The sequence below is a fragment of the Pantherophis guttatus genome, chromosome 3 (assembly GCF_059756535.1).
Source record: "Pantherophis guttatus breed Tessera chromosome 3, ASM5975653v1, whole genome shotgun sequence".
NCBI lineage: Eukaryota > Metazoa > Chordata > Lepidosauria > Squamata > Colubridae > Pantherophis > Pantherophis guttatus.
In genome coordinates this window covers 177,800,743-177,819,375 of record NC_142065.1, presented here as the reverse complement: position 1 = coordinate 177,819,375, position 18,633 = coordinate 177,800,743, and the positions used below count along the sequence as shown (strand labels likewise).

The 18,633-nt window shown below is 38.4% G+C and overlaps 1 protein-coding gene across 2 annotated transcripts in view; it reads left to right on the top strand.

The window, feature by feature from the left end:
* The window catches only part of CYP7B1 (cytochrome P450 family 7 subfamily B member 1), a 105,742-nt gene that overhangs the window by 19,925 nt on the left and 67,184 nt on the right, over positions 1–18,633 (top strand). The window contains exon 2 of one of the 2 annotated variants that reach the window (XM_060681959.2): positions 4,528–4,649. The exons of the other annotated variant lie outside the window; for it this stretch is intronic. The gene's annotated coding sequence lies outside the window, so the exon portion shown is untranslated. The remainder of the gene's footprint in view (positions 1–4,527; positions 4,650–18,633) is intronic. 2 annotated transcript variants of the gene reach the window in all.

Sequence of the window (18,633 nt, the reverse complement as noted above, 5' to 3'; positions counted from 1 at the left end):
TACTGTTTGGTAGTTGAGTTTGGTAGTTGTGTGCTTTAGGCACGCACCACAATTTTCACAATGCCACCGTATCATCAACTTGGTAAAACAAAAACACCCCCACCCACCCCCAGCATTTTAGTGCTCAAAATATATTAATTGTATTCCTTGACATCTAAAAAGAGTCTACGTATATCTTCTGATTTCTCTGATATCAGAGAGCAATTTTTAAAGGTATTGTTAGCTTGTAGCTTTAGGAAATAGTTCTTTTTATGAGCGTGATGATAAGATATCTTGAATAGCTGACTCTGGGGTTTTCACTAAACTGCCCGTGAATGCTGTAACCATCTGTTTTTCTGGACGTTTGTCAGGGGGAGTGTGGCAGAGGCAGCTGTCTGAAAAAGGGATGCTTTGGATGATGAAGCGGGCCATTGTTTTGGAGCAATTCTCTTGCATTCAGAGATTCTACCCAAGCGTGCTCTAGAGCAATCAAAATCAAACTATTGTTTGTACCAATCATATTGATCTGAAAAGAAGATGGTGGGATGACCCCATTGTCAATACAAAGACTGGTTCAGAGCAGCTGTACTCTGGCCAAGGTACAGCCTTAGCAGGAAACATTCAGGGAAGCTAGAGGGCTTATGCTCCCTACTGGGGAAAAAGAAAAGATCATGCCAGACGAAGGTCTTGTTTAAAGCAAAAAATAAAATAAAAATAAAGACACAGATCTGCTTGGCATTGCTAGCAATTTGCTTTTGCAAAAATGGTTGACATTACTACTGTGTTGCCACTTATTAATCAATTAAAGCTGATTGGTTTCACTAAATGAAGCCTAGAATTGTTCCTAAGAAGGATAATTGCTAGATATATTTGTATGGATTTTAAATGTCAGCAAAGAGGGTTTATTTTATTTTATTTATTTTGGTGGTACCATAGAAAGATGACATTTGTATTGCTTATTAAAAAGCATTCATTCTAGTTTCATGCACAATTTAAAGATTTCACCATTTATTTATGATAGACACTGAATGAGTGAAACAAAACATATTGTGATGTTAATTGCTCTATTAAATATGACTTTTTATATACATAATCTCCTTAAAAGACCACCTTTTATCTTGAAATAAATGTTATAGATTTTAGTTTAGCACTCAGTTGCACTTCATCCATTAGCATTTTAAGCTTTTTCAGTTGGCTTTGTCATTTCATTGCACACATATGAATATTGTTTAATATAAAATTGAATATGTTGAACTAAATTAAGACTGCAGTATCTGGAAGACATCTTTCATTAAGCAATTAACAAATCTCTCTAAAAATCTACAAAAGCATATGTGTTTATATTTAACACATTTTTATACAATCAGCCAAATTTTCAGTTCAAATTCACATGGCAATAATTAAAAGATTAAACTATGTTGATCAACAATTTTAACTGGAAGCAACATAATTTTCAAATTAACTTTAAAAAGGATAAAACGTAATTAATGTATAGTCCTAACCCCAAATGAGAGCATATTCTTCAATCATTATACTCAATTCCTAGCAAGGGTGGGTTCTAAATTTTTTTATTACCGGTTCTGTGGATGTGGCTTATTTTGTGGGCGTGGCTTGATGGTCATGTGACAATTCTTTAGGATTTAGCAGTATCGGTCTACCCATTTATTTTTGCAGGCGCTGGTCTACTCATGTATTTTTGCAGGCACTGGTCTAACCATTTATTTTAGCAGGCACTGGTCTACTCATGTATTTTTGCAGGCATTGGTCTACCCATTTATTTTTGCAGGCACCGGTCTACTCATTTGTTTTTGGAGGCACTGGTCTACCACCAAACTGCCTTTTACCACTGATCAGCTGTAGGGCGGCCCTTTGAAGCCCCGCGGCAAGAGTTTAAACAGTTTTTCCTTATAGTCTATCAGCTGGGACTCAGGAGGCAGCAATAGATTGGGGGTGGGGCCAAATAAAAGGTAAGAATAACGCGGGGGGTGGGGGGGCAGAACCGGTTCGGTGACATCATATCGTCACCGTTACCGGCTCGGCAGAACTGGGCCGAACCGGGAGGAATCCACCACTGATTCCCAGATAGTAAGCTGTCTTGTATCCACTGGACTTTCTTCTAATAGGTATATATTGTTACTTCTTTTCTATCAGACCTTTTATCTTGTTGAATGAAAATCCAATTCAAAAGACAAATAAATGTTAGATATTATTTATATGATACAAGACTCCATGAAGACCTCCCTCAAAGCATTATATCAGTGTTTCTCAAATTTGGCAGCTTTAAGACTTCCAGGAGTTAACAGTAACAGAGTTGGAAAGGAATTTGGAGGTCATCTAGTCCAACCCCCTGCTCACGCATACCTGTACTAGGGATTCAAACCACCGAACTGCTGACCTTTCTGATTGACAAGTTCAGTGTCATAGCCACTGAGCCACCTAGTCAGGCACAGTTGTGGACTTTAACTCCCAGAATTTCCAAATATTGAACTTTGAATATTGAAACAAATATTGAAGTTGCCAAATTTGAAAAACTCTGTCTTAAATGCAACCATAACTTCATGAAGTCCCCCAAAACTTTAAATTCAACCTTCAAAATAGACACCAACTTGTAGTTTGTAGTTTTAAACATACTACAGGAAAAATCAATACCTGAGAAATATTCAAATAACATGCTGATTAAATTTGTGTTAAAGCACATTTAGTTTTTGTTTTGACTTCATCCATTTCTTTATCTTGCTTCTGCTTACTTTTGCAAACACACACACATACACACAGCATTACATGCTACCCAAAGGCAATGTGTGGCCCTTAGCATGAAAAATGCATCTCTCTGGTTATGTGTCAAGCAGGCTGCTATGGCTTGTTCAACAGACCATGCTTAAAACAGAGCTCTGAAGAGCAAAACACTGGAATCTATTTAGGTTTATTAATTAAATTGTAGCTGGCTGCCTCTAACAATACACATGGCCACAAAGCTGTAAGAGATGAGTACAACTCTTGCTACTCTTGTTCCTAATGCAACAATAAGTTTTTCAGAAATACTGGGCTCATTTAAGTCAATTTATTTTGAAGTACCAATTTAAAAAGTTTCATACCTTGATAAATCAGGTATACAGAATCACTTTTAGATAAGTATGCTATCCTCTCGATGTTCTTTAGAAGCTGTATTCATATCTGTCTAGGCCAGGGGTGTCAAACTTGCGTCATCATGTGACATATCTCGACATTTTTTCCCCTTCGCTAAACCGGGCATGGGCGTGGCCAGAGCATTATGCATCTGGGCCACAGGCCATGAGTTTGACAGCCCTGGTCTAGGCTAATCTATACACTGAGGAAAAGTATGTTATAAACTTTTGGTGTGATGGTATGGATGGTAAATGAGAAGCAGGTATATAAATGTGTGACATGTTAAAGGGCATCAGAAACAAAAGGCAGCATGGCCCGGTTGGCTACAATAAAAAGCTGAAACCTAATCATAATAAATACAGCAATAAAATTTAAAGTACTCTTGCTGTGAGTAATAAAAAAAGGCAGAGAGTAATAAAAAGTTAACTTGCAACATGGCATTTAAAATAATTTTACAAATGCTTCTTATAATCTACTATAAATACGATCTGTCTTTTTATATGAAAAAGCTATGTAGTTTATATTGCAGGAATTATTATCTTATTTATGATTTGCAAACATAATTAATATGCAAGCATAATTAACAAGGGAAGTAACTTATAGTTTTATTTATTTCATGTCTTTATTGAATTGTTGGTGATGATTTCTATGTGTATCTGGCACAGCTGTATTTGCTGTTGTCACCTAAAACTAAAAAAGAGCCTGTAGTACAGTGGACTAAAGCACTGTAATTAACATCTGCTGCTTGCAATTACTGCAAATTCAAATCTCACCAGGCTCAACGTTGACTCAGCCTTCCATCCTTTCAAAGGTAGGTAAAATGAGGACCCAGATTGTGGGGTCAATAAGCTGACTTTGTATAAATATTCAAAAGTATGAAGGCTATTGCTTAACGCATTGTAAGCTGCCCTGAGTCTCCGGAGAAGTGTGGCATATAAATTAAAGCAAAAAGCAAAAAACAAAAAACTAATAACTAATAACTAAATCAGCATGGAATTTTATATCAAATAGTAATTGGCAAAGTAATAGTTTGCTAGGTTTGGTGATAACTTTTTTCACCATACATTTCCATAAGTCTGTCTTCCAGCTTTTTAGCCACGTCCACAAATAAATTCAATCTAGTTATTAATATACTTAACAAATTGCAGGGGATGTCACCTCACATATTCTGCTTAGTGTTTTGGGGGGAAGTCACTCTTGGCTGTTGGCAACTATATAGACAAGTTCCTGCTGTTATCAAGATAACCTTTCAATACGTTTTCCATTGTCTTCTTCCTAAGGTTGAGGAAGATTGCCTGCCCCAAAGTCATCCAGCTGGCTTTTGTGCCTAGGGCAGATCTAAAACTCTAAAACTCAGGTTTCTCCACTGCTTGTCCAGCATCTCAATCACTCAATTAAATTGGTTCTCATTTTCCATTTTAGGAATATCATTTTTAAAAGCCCTTCAGAATGATACGTATATGTAGAATCCATCAAAGTGGCTCCAGCCATTGGTTCTGTCCAAGGACTCCTTAAAAGATTACTTTGTTACATCTTTGTTCCTGGTGAGTGAGATTTTTTTTCCTTTTCTTCTATTCAATGAGGTAGCTACAAGTTCACTTGGAGCACTAGGTTTAGTATTATAAGTCTTCTTAAGTAGGATCAGGCCATACTCTTTGTTTTCCCAACACTGTTTTTTCAGATGAATTGTAAACATCAAGACTTTGCCAGCATCAGTTAAAGTGAACTTCCTTCTTAAATCATGATGGGATTTGATATTTCTTTCTACCAAATGAGAAGCTTCCTCCTTGTTCTATAGAACTCTTGTTCTATAGAATGACACTATATTTCTTTGGAGCAGAAGATATAACATTTGACTCCAGAAAAGGGAAAAAACCCTTCTGGATTATCAATCCTTGCTGGATGTGGTGGACCACTGAATTCACAAGAACTTTGTAACCTGCACAGGGTATGGGTTTAGTAGATACTGTTTCTCGTTCCCAAGACTTCATATGGGCCTTGACAGTGGGACCCATTGCCTGAAGTTTGTTCTTTTCTGAGATAGGCATTGCGTATCTGACAATTCATCTTGTTTCAGAAAATATTCATGCTTAGATTACTTTTTCTGTCCTTTCTTTACTGTGCATAGGAGTTAGAAGAGTATGTCTATCTCTTATAAATAAACCACATTCTCATTCGTGGACATTAAGTCCCTTTTAATTGATTTCAGACCGTAACAAAGTTACTCTAGCCATTTGCATGGTAGAGTCCATTCTGCCCAAGAAATGAGTGGGGTTTTGGCAGTCAGCAGAAGCCTCCCAAATTATTTATCTGATCAAAATAAAAGTCACTTCTACAATATATTTGTGTCTCAGATTCCTCTAGGTCAGCAGTACAGATCACCATCTTAATTTACAGTGTTGGTGTAAGTTTATTTCCCTTGACTGTGACAAAAAGGTTGAATAATAGAGTTGAAGAGGCACCAGGGTCATCAAATCTAACCCTCTGTTCAGTGCAGGTTTCCAAATTAAAGCATCTATGACAGATGGCCATTAAGCCTCTGCTTGAACATATGCACCAAAGGAAATTCCACCACCTTTGGGGGGAATTGATTCTACAGCCCCCGTTTTAGAAAGTTTTCCCCAATATTCCACTGGAATTTTATTTCCAGTAAATTTTAGACATCTTAATGCATTTTGCATTTTGGGTCAATAGAGACCAGGTCATGAAGAGTTTAACTATATTCTTTCAGGCACTCTTTCTCCTCTTGTTTTCTCTTCCACGCATCTTGGCAGCATCTGTTTTGTGCCGTCTTTTTCAATGCTGTTTGATCAGAACGGGGGCCGGGGGGGCGGCGGCAGAGAAGGAGAATAAGAGAAAGATGTGGCTTCACCTTTTCCCCAAAGACTCCTTTCTCTGCCAAATTCATCCCCAGCTGCTTTTCCTCTTGTAAGAGAAAGAATCCCATATGGTTTTTCCGTATGGATGGAAATCTGTACATTTTAATACTGCTAGAATGGGATCTTGGCCCATAGAAGCTGCGTGCCTTGAGATGGATTTTTAGGCTTCCAGGGTTGGTCTTTTGATCTCTCTTGTTTGCCAACATGCTGGCCACTGGTCCTTTCTCCTTCACCTTGCTTTTTTTTCAAAGAAGACTATTTAGCAGGCAGGCTCCCTGCCAAATTCTGACCATGTTGCATGGCATCTGCAGCCCTGTTCATGAAACAGTGAAGCTTGAGGGAGGGCACCTCTGCTATCTCAGTTCTGAAATTTGATTAATTTATTTTATAGAATGCCACAAAATATTGACATTGTTCTCTTTTTATAAGCAACGTAACTAATACACTTGTATTTAATTTTTGAGGTGAAGATTACATTAGAAAAACCAGAAAGGTCTGGGTGCAGAAGTCAATTGGGTGGCAGTTCATCTTACACTCCAAAGTGAAGTAAATCTTTTAAAATTATATTTATTAAAAAGGGTAAATGAACCAAAATTATTCCAGATTCTCCTAGATTAGTATTTAGAACATTAGCAATTTAACTCTAGTATTTAAAAAGAAAATTCAGAATGGAGATCATAATACGATGAATTGGCAGCCTTACAAACTACTCTAATAAATGATAAGAAGCTTGGTAAAATAGTAACAAATTCATAAGCATAGAAAACAAAGCTTCCTGGAAGAAAGCCAATTTCTGCAAAGGCAAATTGTGCTTTACTAACTTTTTAGACTGCTTTCAGAATTTTAAGTAAGTTTTAAGTAATTATGAAGTAGATATAGTTTACTTGGTTTTCAAAGAGGGTCCCAAAAAAGAATCAGAGAAAAGCTCAGAGTCATAGGGTTGTTATGAATTAGTTATTAGTGAATAAATAGAATGAGTATGTCTTACCTACAACACAATGCATACCATAAGTAGAGACCTTTCATATATTTCAGAATTATAATTGCAGGCATCTCTTTTAATTGGCAATTAGAATTATTAGGATTAGTCTAGGACTACCAGGAATTGCAGATAACCAGTTTAGTTAAGGCATGAAGCTAGAACGTCAGAGACAGTGAGGTCTAGTCCCATTTTTGGCATGAAGCCAGCTGGGTGACCTTGAGCCAATCACCTTTTCTCAGACCTAAGAAGGAGGCATTGGCAAACCATTTCTGAAAAGCCTTGCAACCCCCCCACCCCCGGAAGAACTTGTCCAAATAACCTCTGAGAATTGGACATGATTGAACAGAAGAGAAAATACCTGGACACTGTAATGTAGCAAAAATGGTTTTCCTGCTCTTAATTCTGTTAATTGAGGATCTATTATCAGTTTAAGATCTCATGTATCTGAAGGACTATGTCTATTTTAATTCCTCTGTGCCAAATCCTGTATGAATCCTCTTCACTTTTTATAGGGCCAAGTTATTTTTCCACTTTTCAATGAAACAGAAATCCTGTGGTATATGTTTCATTTTGATAATTGGCTAGTTAAAGTAATCATTTAAATTCTATATATTATTTCATGGAACACATGAAAAGAATAGATCTTTCCTATAATCTAGGCCAATTTTTAATGTAAACAAATTATATATGAGATATTATATAATTGTTATCATTAACAATACTGGTTATTATGTTAGGATTATTAGATCTAGGATGCCAAAATCTGGACATTCATTAAATGGCAGGAAAGAAGTACTATATCCAGGTTTTTATAGCCCAGATAGGGTATTTTTAAAATTATTCTTACACTTATTTTATTAGTAAAAGTTTGCAAAACAGATATGGTAATCCTTGATTTAACTGTGGCAAGTTTACAGATCTTTCAACCTAATTTTATGAGTATCTTGACCTGTCCCAAAAGCCTTGGGTAGTGATACTTGCCCCCTTCCCTTTAGTTAATAAGCAGAAAGAACAGAACAAAAAGGGGTCTCAGAAAAAGAGGGGCTCATCTAAAGGGGATGACATAATCACCCATTACATACCTAAAGAGAGGTAAATCTTGAGAGAAAAAAATTCCCTTTCTGTGCTCTTTAGGAGCTGTAGTGAGTGCCCAAAAACCTCTTTTCTTACAAATGCTACACAGCTAAAGGTTGTTAACCAAAATATTGGTCAAAATTAAGACTGGTAGTTTCCTCAACTGAAGAAGGATTGGAATAGTCCTATTTTGTGCAATTCATAAATATTTATTTACTTTTGTGTTACTCAGATATATTGTATGCACAGAACATAGTCAAAGGCATGCATCCTCTTATCACCCAGTATTAAATTTGAGTAGCATTTGGAAGACCAGATTCAAGTTCAGTCCCAGTCATGAAAGCTTACTTAAAAGATTTTAGACCAGAGGTGTCAAACTTGATTTCATTGAGGGCTGCAACAGGATTGTGTTTGACCTCCGGAGGGCCGGGTGTGTGTGGGCAGGGTCTGTGGCCAGCTCAACGTCACTCATGTTGGGGGTGCCTGTGGTGGCCTGAGTGTTCTGCCAGCAAAAATGGGCTCCCAAGCTCCGTTTTCACCTGCAACAGCCTCCTGCAATCCTCTGCCAGCCCTCTTGAGCTCCATTTTTGCTGGCGGAGGCACCGCAGGCATCACTGTTCCATGGCAGCCCCACGGGCCAGATCTAAGCACCCCACAGGCCAGATCCGGCCCGTGGGCCTTGAGTTAGACACCCCTGCTTTAGACCAATTACTATCTCCCAAAGTGTAATAGTTGGGGGAATTATCTTGGGAGATAGGAGGAAGAGCTGCTGTCTAGACAGCTGTCTGATAAAATTTGAGTCAATAGGAAGGATGGGGGTCAAGAGAGCATCTCAGAAGGGGATCTTCCTCATTTTGGGGAGAGTAAAAGCAAGGGAGAGGATAGGTACTTTAAGACCTGCAAGATTAAGTACTATAACCTTACAATAAAGGTAGTGTCAGTACTCATGGTTGGTGCTTCCTGTCTGGACCATCATAAAGGGCTGACACAAACCAACTTATTTTACTATTTACGGGGATAGACATTGAAGGCAGAAATATATGCTCCCTTAAACACATCGAGGAAAAGTGAGATAATAACGAAGAAAATATTTTTATTCTTTTAGTTTAGGAGAATAAAATCAGCCTTAATCTGTTGCTTGATATCTGAGGAGGAAAAAAATGTGTTGATTACCAATGGTGTCATTCTTCATAATGGTTTGCACGTTAACACACACACACATACACACCTTCCAAAGCATTTTTTTCAAGCTTGTTAAAGGTTTAACAGCATGGCTATTTATTCCATTGGTTGAAAGCTAATGAATGAATGGTTTATTAATCAAATGTATGTTGTTGAAAAAAGCCAAGTACTGTTCACTTACAATTGAGATTTAACCCTGTTTTTAACATATTTTAATGAGCTACAGATTTGAATGTGGGCTTTGTTCATCTGTTGCTTCCACTCAATTGCAGTCTCACCCTAAGAAGACACAAGACAGATTGATCAGGCTTCCCTTCATTGTGAAACTTAAATGAAGTGAACAGGGCCTTATGTTTCAAAACTAAATGAGACAATTAAAAAAGCACCCTATCTGTCTGATGTTCTTAAATTTGATTAAGCTACTGCTAGTAAATGTTTTTACTATACTGTAAATAGTCTCTAAGCACACTTTTTCAGTACTACAGCTACCAATTAACAGGAGTAACTGTGTATATAACTTGCACTATGTCGTGTCATTTCACAGCAGAAAACTTGTTTTTCCAAAGCATACTTCAGTACAGATGCCAGATTCACCACCTCATCCTAGCCTTCTGCTTAAAAACTTTTCAAGTGGTTGATAAACAGTACATGGAATGCATTTGGAAATTGCAAGCAGCATTTAAAGAAGTAAAAGATACTTCTGTAGATATGTTTTCTACAACAAGTTTAGGTTTTTTTTCTACAGAATATATGAATAGAAAAAAAACAACAAGATTATTTCTTGTGTTCACTGACAGAGGTTCAGCTCTTGAAGTCCCAGGGCTTTCATATAAACTCCAGAAACCTTAAGGATGGCCCCGAAACTCTTGCAAGCATTGTCACTAGACTCTTTCTTAAAGTAGCAGAAGGGAGAAATTGTGAGTTGTACTCATTTTGACAGTATTAATTAAACTGAGTAAGAGTTGAATTTCAGTTACATATACCTTTATTCAGTTTCTTTATTCATTTGCCTCCTTTCAGTTATCTTTATTCATAATGAGTCTAGCTTATTATTGGGTGCAATCCTAAACATGCCCCTCAAGGCAAATTCTGGACTTTGTCATCCCTAGCATGAGATAGCACTAGTGGAATAGAAAGCCCAGAATGCACAATCACATGTCATCCCCCAACTCCTTGGGCAAGAGTGAAGTTGAAAGACTGCTCCAAAGTTACCATTCTTAATTGGAAGAAGGACGCAATTATAAAATTCATATATTTTTTTCAGATTTCCAACATATCTATTTGTCAGATGCAGACTTTAGAACATTGGCTTCATGGAAAAAAATTAGGAAAAAGATATACAAAAAAGAAATTAAGAGCCTTCTAGGCTAGTCATGAGGTTAATTCTCTTAGAAGACACAGGAATTCTTGCAGAGGTATCCATGCCCTTGTTTCTTCACTTTGGAACAATAGAGGTATGAAAAGAAGATTCTGCCAAGAAGCTTGTTGAAGCTTCTGTAATTTATCTCTCTTCTAGAGCTGTGTGTTAACTGAGTTTCAGTCATGGAGGGGCATTTCCTGAACTTTTACTCTTTTTCTTTTACCAAGAAAAAGAGCCTTTCCTTTACATTGTAGATTGTCTTGAGCATAATATGAGGGAGTTTCCTAAGAATGATTTTCATTTCTGTAATACTTCTTCCTTTAATCCAGAGTACCCATTGAAATTGTTTGGGAACATTTCCTAACCCTTTAAACAGATCTAGAGGGAATATGGACTTAGTAGATTTATAATAAGTGGGAAGGAAATAATATTAAGGTATATTCTCTGCCTTGAGCTGACAATATATGTGGGTATGTACATTAAATTCTTTCTTGTATGAGTGTATGTGTCTTACTCAATCTCTGGTCCTCTACCAGAGGACAGTATCCTTTGGTATCACAGTATCTTACCAGTAGCTGTTCCTAGCACTACACTCTTCCGAATGAAATGTTCTAATGTTGTTCCTTGGATATATTCGAGCCACTTTCTCCAGCCACTTTCTCCAACCACTTTCTCTCTTAGGAGTCACAGTCTCAAATGTTTCTACCTCACTTTGGCCTTTATTTTCTATATCCACTTCTTAATACCCTGGTATTTCCCAGGTTCTCCAACTTTTTCTTCCTGGTGGTGTTGTCATTGGCACCACTGTATTTATCACCATTTCTGTTTTCTGATTCCTGTCTAATACAGTGATGTCTGGTTGATTGGCTACTACCTGCTTGTCCATCTGGATCAGGATCTTAGCCCTGTTACTTTCCACAACTTCTATGGAATCCCATCTAAACTGAGAGGATCTAGCTCATACATTGTGTAGATATTTTTGTACAAACGGCAGCTACTCAGTTGTACCATTCATGTATGTTGTTCCTGCATGCTGTCTTTTAGTCCAGCCCTTTCCGGACGCTGTAGGAGTTGTGGTGCAGTGGTTAGAATGCAGTAACTCTGCATTCTGCCAACTGTCAGAACAATCCTGACTCGTACAAGGTTCTCTCAGCCTTCCATCCTTCAGAGGTCAGTAAAATGAGAACCCAGATTGTTGGGAGCAATATGCTGACTCTGTAAACCACTTAGAGAGTGCTGTAAAGCACTGTGGAGCAGACTATAACTCTATTGCTAATTGTTAAGTGCTAATTGCTAAGTATGAGCCATGTCAGCTCTCTGTCAATGGTACATCCCATGCAGGAGCTTGTCTTCCCATGGCACTTCCTCTGCTTGATCTTCTTTCCATGTCTGCTGCTGCTTCTGGTATTCTCTCAGCGTCTCATTTTGGGTGCCATCTTTGGGTACTATCTTTGTACATTATGTACTCATGGATGCTCTGGATTTTGTACAGCACAGTGGCTTTGACATTCACCAAACTCTACCTGTCTTCTTTCCAGCTAGAGTATGGTCTCTGGCTGTTGGAATGGGGTGGAAACCTATGTACATTGTGAGAAGCTGGGTCTTCACTCTGGCAGCTTCCATGTTCCCCTCAGCTCATTATACTGACAGGTTATCTAATGACTGACAAGGCAGACATGTTGATGGTGTGAGTCTTTTCTTCCCATTAGACTGGCTTTTCAGAACCTATCTTACCTTTGGCGATACTCTGTGTGTGTGTAAAGGACAGATAAAAATCTGATAATAAAAAGTGGGTGTTTTTACTTTGGCAATTGACCAAAGTGATATTTATTGCATAATGTTTTGCCTTTCATAGGCATTTGGTGACAGTTTCATTTTAAGTTGTTAATTGAGTAATATAATAATATCCAAGTGAGATTTAGGTATCTTTTTATTAAAAGAACAGTTGATTAAATATTGTAATTATTTGCACTATAGTATAATCCAATTTTTTTTAAAAAAAATGATTTATATGCCGCCCTTCTCCGGAGACTCAGGGCGGCTTACAATGCGTTAAGCAATAATAATATATTTATCATTTTGTGTTTCTAAGTTACTTAAAAACAGTATTACTGACTTGTTTCTATAAATGTGATAAACCACTCTGCTGCGATTCCATTGTGGTCTTGAATGCCTATATTTATGCATTTATAACCCCTTAAAGATATGCTATACTGAATGTTTGTATAATTTTTTTCTCTACTGTCAAAATGTTGGGTAGCTGAGTCAGGGAATATTTATGTGTAGTTGCACAATATTAAACAAATTTTTCTTGACATTTAATAAATATAAGAAACTGAGAATATAGTTCATTTCATTTAGTGTTCAATCATCAACATACATTTAGAATAATATTAACCTTGATTGTTCTCGATAGCTTGCATGCTGTGTGCTAAAAAATAGTTTCCATGCAGTTTAGATTAGTCAGTGTGGTTTTTTATATTATTACCCTCATAATAAGTTCAAGGTGAGTAAGTTGCAAGTCAGTTTGCATATAACCCTTTAGAATAGCTTGACGTTCACTCCTTATGCACTCTTCCATCTATAATGCAAATGACTACACCTGTATTATGTTCAGCCTCTTCTGTTACTTAGAGGACAATTGTTTAATGTGAAAGAAGGCTTTAAAAATTCTGTACAAATACATGTGAAAGCAGCCCTCGTCATTCTCCAGTCACCCAGATAAAAGAGATGTCATTGAAAGGAAAAACATAAAAGGTCTTACTGTCTGCAGTAAAGGCTGAATTCCTATTATGTTTTCAGAGCCTCAAAAAGACATGGGAAGGAACCAAGGTTTTAAGTCAAATAAAAAGCACTTAAGCTAAGATCACATGAATGTATAGCTGGGTAATGGACCTTTCATCTTTGAAATAAAAACAGTTCAATTCAATTGGAGCTGAGGGTATCCCCTTTTGAAAAAGTCTGTTTTAATGAGTTTCCATTTTATGCGTGGGTTGCTTTTTAAATGATGCTGCTCTATTGAAGTTTTGCCCCAATGAAGACACAAGACAGATTGTCCAAGCTTGCGGCTATTGTTGAGAGTTGATGAAGTGTGTGGGCCCTTATGGCTGATAACAGAAGTAGATGGTCAAAGCCAATAAATAAAACTTTAACTCAGATTGTTGGGAGCTTTCCACTGAAAAAGCTTTCTATTAGCATGAATCTTTGGTTTTGAAGGACTTGTGAACCCAAAGGCAGCTCATAGCTCTGTCACACAACTAAGTTGGTCAGACAAGCAGCAATCTGTCCCATCTGATAAACATTGTTTTGTCTTTTAAAATTCTCGACTTCTCTTCAGGAGTCAACACTGTTAATGTCTTGATAGACTATTAACTTCATAATGCCTGGCTGTTGGATTATTGATTTTGCTCAAAGACATGTTTTGATGTTTTACAGAAGTGTAATTGTTTTGCCTTTAGTAAGAGCTTAATGATGTAAATATGAGGATGCACCATTTAATCATTGCCAGAATCTGTTATTTCTAGATAGAATTAGTCTAATCACTTTAGTGATGGTACCAATGAGCATAGCAAAAGGAAAAAGAGAGAGAGACATAGACAGGGCCATATTAGGATACTGAGTCTGATCTGATCATAGTAAGAAACCTGAAGGGCAACCTAATGTTTCAGTGGTAGGTATGGTAGTACTGGCACTGCTACTGCTGGTCACCTTTGCTTGTCTCTTGGATTGAATCGATTATGTAGTAGAACAGGAAAGCAAACAAAATGGTCTTTTCCACAAGAACAAGCTACTTTAAAAGCAGAACTGGACTTCTGTATTCTGTATTCTGATGGCTTCAGCTGTTTTATAGAAACAAACTAATTTACTTCCAGCTCAACAGTGATATAGTTGTGCTTGAAAAATTGGCATGTTTTGGACTTATGGCATTAGAGGCTCTCCATTAACCTTCTGTTGGTAACTCTTGCTTTACCAGTTCTTCCAACGCTTGAACTTCAGGTTCTGAAAGGACATGCTGGAAGGTTTGCATAGGTCTGGGGCTTTGCAGATCTCTGCCAATAATCCAAAGGAAAAGGAGGGCAATTATTATTATTATTTATTTATTTGTCAACAAATAAGAAAAAAAGTAACAAAGCAGACACAGACATGGACACATGAAAAAATTTTGGCACACAAAAAAAAGGATATAAATTGGCAAAACATAGCCATAAACACATAGAATGATTACATATAATTGGGAACAGTAGGACAGGGATGGTAGGCACGCTGGTGCGCTTATGCACGCCCCCTTAGAAACCTCTTAAGAAACCTGAAAGGTCCACGGTAGACAGTTTACGGTAAAAGGTATGGGGATTAGAGAGACTAACATCAGGATCAGGTAGATTGTTTCAGACATTTACTACCCTATTGCAAAAGTCATATTTCCTACTACTGGCTACTGTTTTGTCTATGTCTACTTTCTGTTCACTTCCTTATTGGCATAAACATGCCAGTTTACTAATTCTTACTTTACTGTTTTACCTTTTGGTGTGGAGTGGTGGGGAGAGGAAACTATCAGTAGAATTTGCAGTATTCAACCTCCTATTTATTTAGTTATTTTTAATTAAAAGGATTAAAAAAAACCTTAAGTGAAGAATGGGAGACTAATGAGTGCCAAGGGAAGTGTCTGCCTGGACCCCAGGTGCCAGTGGAATATTACTTTGCTGAAAATAAATGAAGCATTTTATGTGGCACTGACTGTTGCCATATAACCTCTGATTCATTCATACATCGGATTCATTCATATATCTTTTATATTCATGATCAATTCTTGACATCAGTTGAAGAAGGATTTTGGATATCTTTGTCCATAAAGCAGAACAAAAACAGAAACAGAAACTATTTCCTGTTTGGATATACAAAGGGATTTACTGTGAAAATCATCAGGCTGCAATTTTGTACCATTATTTCTTCCTTGTACTTTTCTTTGGAATTTTATCTACAGATTTTAAGATGGTTGAAAGATGGCTGGATAGATAGGTATGAAACTGATGTTTTATCCCAGATGATCAAAGTACAAGTGAACATAGGATGAGACAATTTTGCCCCTTTTTATTCTTATGAATTTTATTTTTAGAATTTTAACCTGCCATTCATTCAAGAAATAAAAGTATATACATAGCAATCTCTCTTCCTATTTTTTCACTGCAATAAACTTGTAAGGTAGGTTGAGTTGGATAGGGTGACTGATCTAAAATTACTTAGAGATTTTCCATGGCTGGGGGTGGAGTAAGCAACAAAATTAGATTATTTATTTATTTATTTATTTTATTTAGTTTGTCAAGCATGTATGAGAAAACAAGTATAAGTATGAACATAACATATAAACATATAAGTATAAACAGGTTTAAGTATATACATAAGAAATGAGTACGAATAAATGGAAAACAGTTTGACAGAGACGGTATTATTATTATTTATTATTTATTTATTGCATTTTTATACCGCCCTTCTCCTGAAGGACTCAGGGCGGTGCACAACCATGATAAAACCAACAGTAAATAAAAGTTAAAATTAATTAAAACAAATTAAATAATCTGGTCGAGAACATAATTAAAAACTAAAATTTCCCAATTAAAATTCAAATTTTTTTAGGCCAGCCCAGCTTGCTGGAATAAAAGCATCTTGAGGGCCAGGCGAAAGGTGCGAAGGCCGGAGATCCTCCGTATCTCCGCGGGCAATTCGTTCCAAAGGGCAGGTGCTCCCACAGAGAAGGCTCTCCCCCTGGGGGTCGCCAGTCGACACTGTTTGACTGACGGCATCCTGAGGAGTCCCTCTCTGTGGGAGCATACTGGTCGATGGGAGGCTATCGGTGGCAGAAGGCGATCTCGTTGGTACCCAGGTCCTAAGCCATGGAGCGCTCTAAAGGTGGTAACCAACACCTTGAATCGCACTCGAAAGGCCACCGGGAGCCAGTGCAGCTCATGCAGACAAGGTGTTACATGGGAGTTCTGTGTCGCTCCCATAATCACCCGCTCGGCCGCATTCTGGACCAGTTGAAGCCTTAGGGTGCTCTTCAAGGGGAACCCCATGTAGAGAGCATTACAGTAGTCCAGGCGGGAAGTGACTAGGGCATGAGTGACCGTGCGTAAGGAGTCCCGATCCAGAAAGGGGCGCAACTGGCGTATCAGGCGAACCTGATAAAAAGCCCTGGCCCAGCTGTCACATGATCGTTGAGCGACAGCTGTGCATCCAGGAGGACACCCAAGTTGTGAGCCCTCTCTGAAGGAGGCAAAATCTCACCCCCAATAGCCAGCGATGGAACCAGCTGGCTATATCGGGACGCCGGAAACCACAGCCACTCAGTCTTGGCGGGGTTGAGTCTGAACCTGTTTCTCCCCATCCAGATCCATACGGCCTCCAGGCACCAGGACATCACGTCAAGGGCAACATTGGGGTGGTCATGGGTGGAAATGTACAGCTGAGTGTTATCAGTGTACTGATGAAACTTCACCCCAAAAACACGGATGATCTCACCCAGCGGCTTCACATAAATGTTGAACAGGAGGGGCGAGAGGACTGACCCTTGCGGCACCCCACACACAAGGCACCTTGAGGTCGACCTCTTCCCCCCTGCCAACACAATATGCATCTGGTCAGAGATGAAGGAGGAGAACCACCACAACACGGTGCCTCCAACCCCCAACCCCTCCAATCAGCGCAGCATGATACCATGGTTGATGGTATCAAAAGCCACTGAGAGGTCTAATAAAACTAGGACAGAGGACCAACCCCTGTCCCGCGCCCTCCAGAGATCATCAACCAACGTGACCAATGCTGTTTCTGTGCTGTATCTAGGCCTGAAACCCAACTGGTACGGATCTAGATAGATAGCTTCATCCAGGTACCGGGGAAGTTATCGCGCCACCACATCTCAACAACCTTCGCCACAAAGCGTAGGTTGGAGACTGGATGGTAATTAGCTAAAACAGCCGGGTCCAGGGATACTGGCACACTGGTAAGGCACACTGGTGCGCTTATCACGCCCCCTTACAGACCACTTAGGAATGGGGTGAGGTCCATGGTAGACAGTTTAAGGTTAAAGTTTTGGGGCTATGAGGATGTAACAACAGAGTCAGGTAGTGCATTCCAGGCATTGACCACTCTTGCTGAAGTCATATTTTCTGCAATCGAGTTTGGAGTGGTTTACTTTGAATTTGTATCTATTTTTTGCCCGTGTATTATTGCGGTTGAAGCTGAAGTAGTCATTGACAGGTAGGACGTTGTAGCAGACAATTTTGTGTACTAAGCTTAGGTCAGATTGTAGGCGGCATAGTTCTAGGTTGTCCAGGTCCAAAATTTCAAGCCTGGTGGCATAAGGTATTCTATTGCAAGCAGAGGAGTGGACGACTCTTCTCGTGAAATACATCTGGACTCTCTCAATTGTCTTAATGTTCGTTATACAGTGTGGATTCCAGGCAGATGAGCTGTATTTGAGAATTGGTCTGGCAAAGGTTTTGTATGCCCTGGTTTGCAGTAAGATGTTACCAGAGAAGAAGCTTCACAAAATTAAGTTAACAACTCTTAATGGTGTGTACTGTGTGTGTACTGGCACACTTCCTACATCTAATACTGTCCAGGACCACTCTGCAAGGGCCATGGACTCCTCCTTTGGCTTTCTATGCATAGTTCCCAAACACCTGGATACACTTTTCCATTTTCATTTATCATAAACTAAATTTGCTGGCCAAAAAGGCTACGGCTTTTGGCCATGTCATTCTGTCGTTACTATTTATCTGATTCATTCCCCAGAGATATCTGTAGCATATACCCCATTCATCAAAATTATGTGGATAGTTTATCCATTCAACTAAAGAATAGGATGGGAAGGCATAATTGAGTCTTTTTAGAAAAGCCAATTTGCTCTTCACTAGCAGCTTGAAGAAAAAGTCTTTCCCCCTATTTTTCAAAGCAAATGTTCCAAGAATTTATTCTTAAACAATGTAAGAGAAAGAAAGCATTCACTCTTCTTCTTAGATCAGGATGATATTTTCCATGATTTTTTTTTTGCTCCC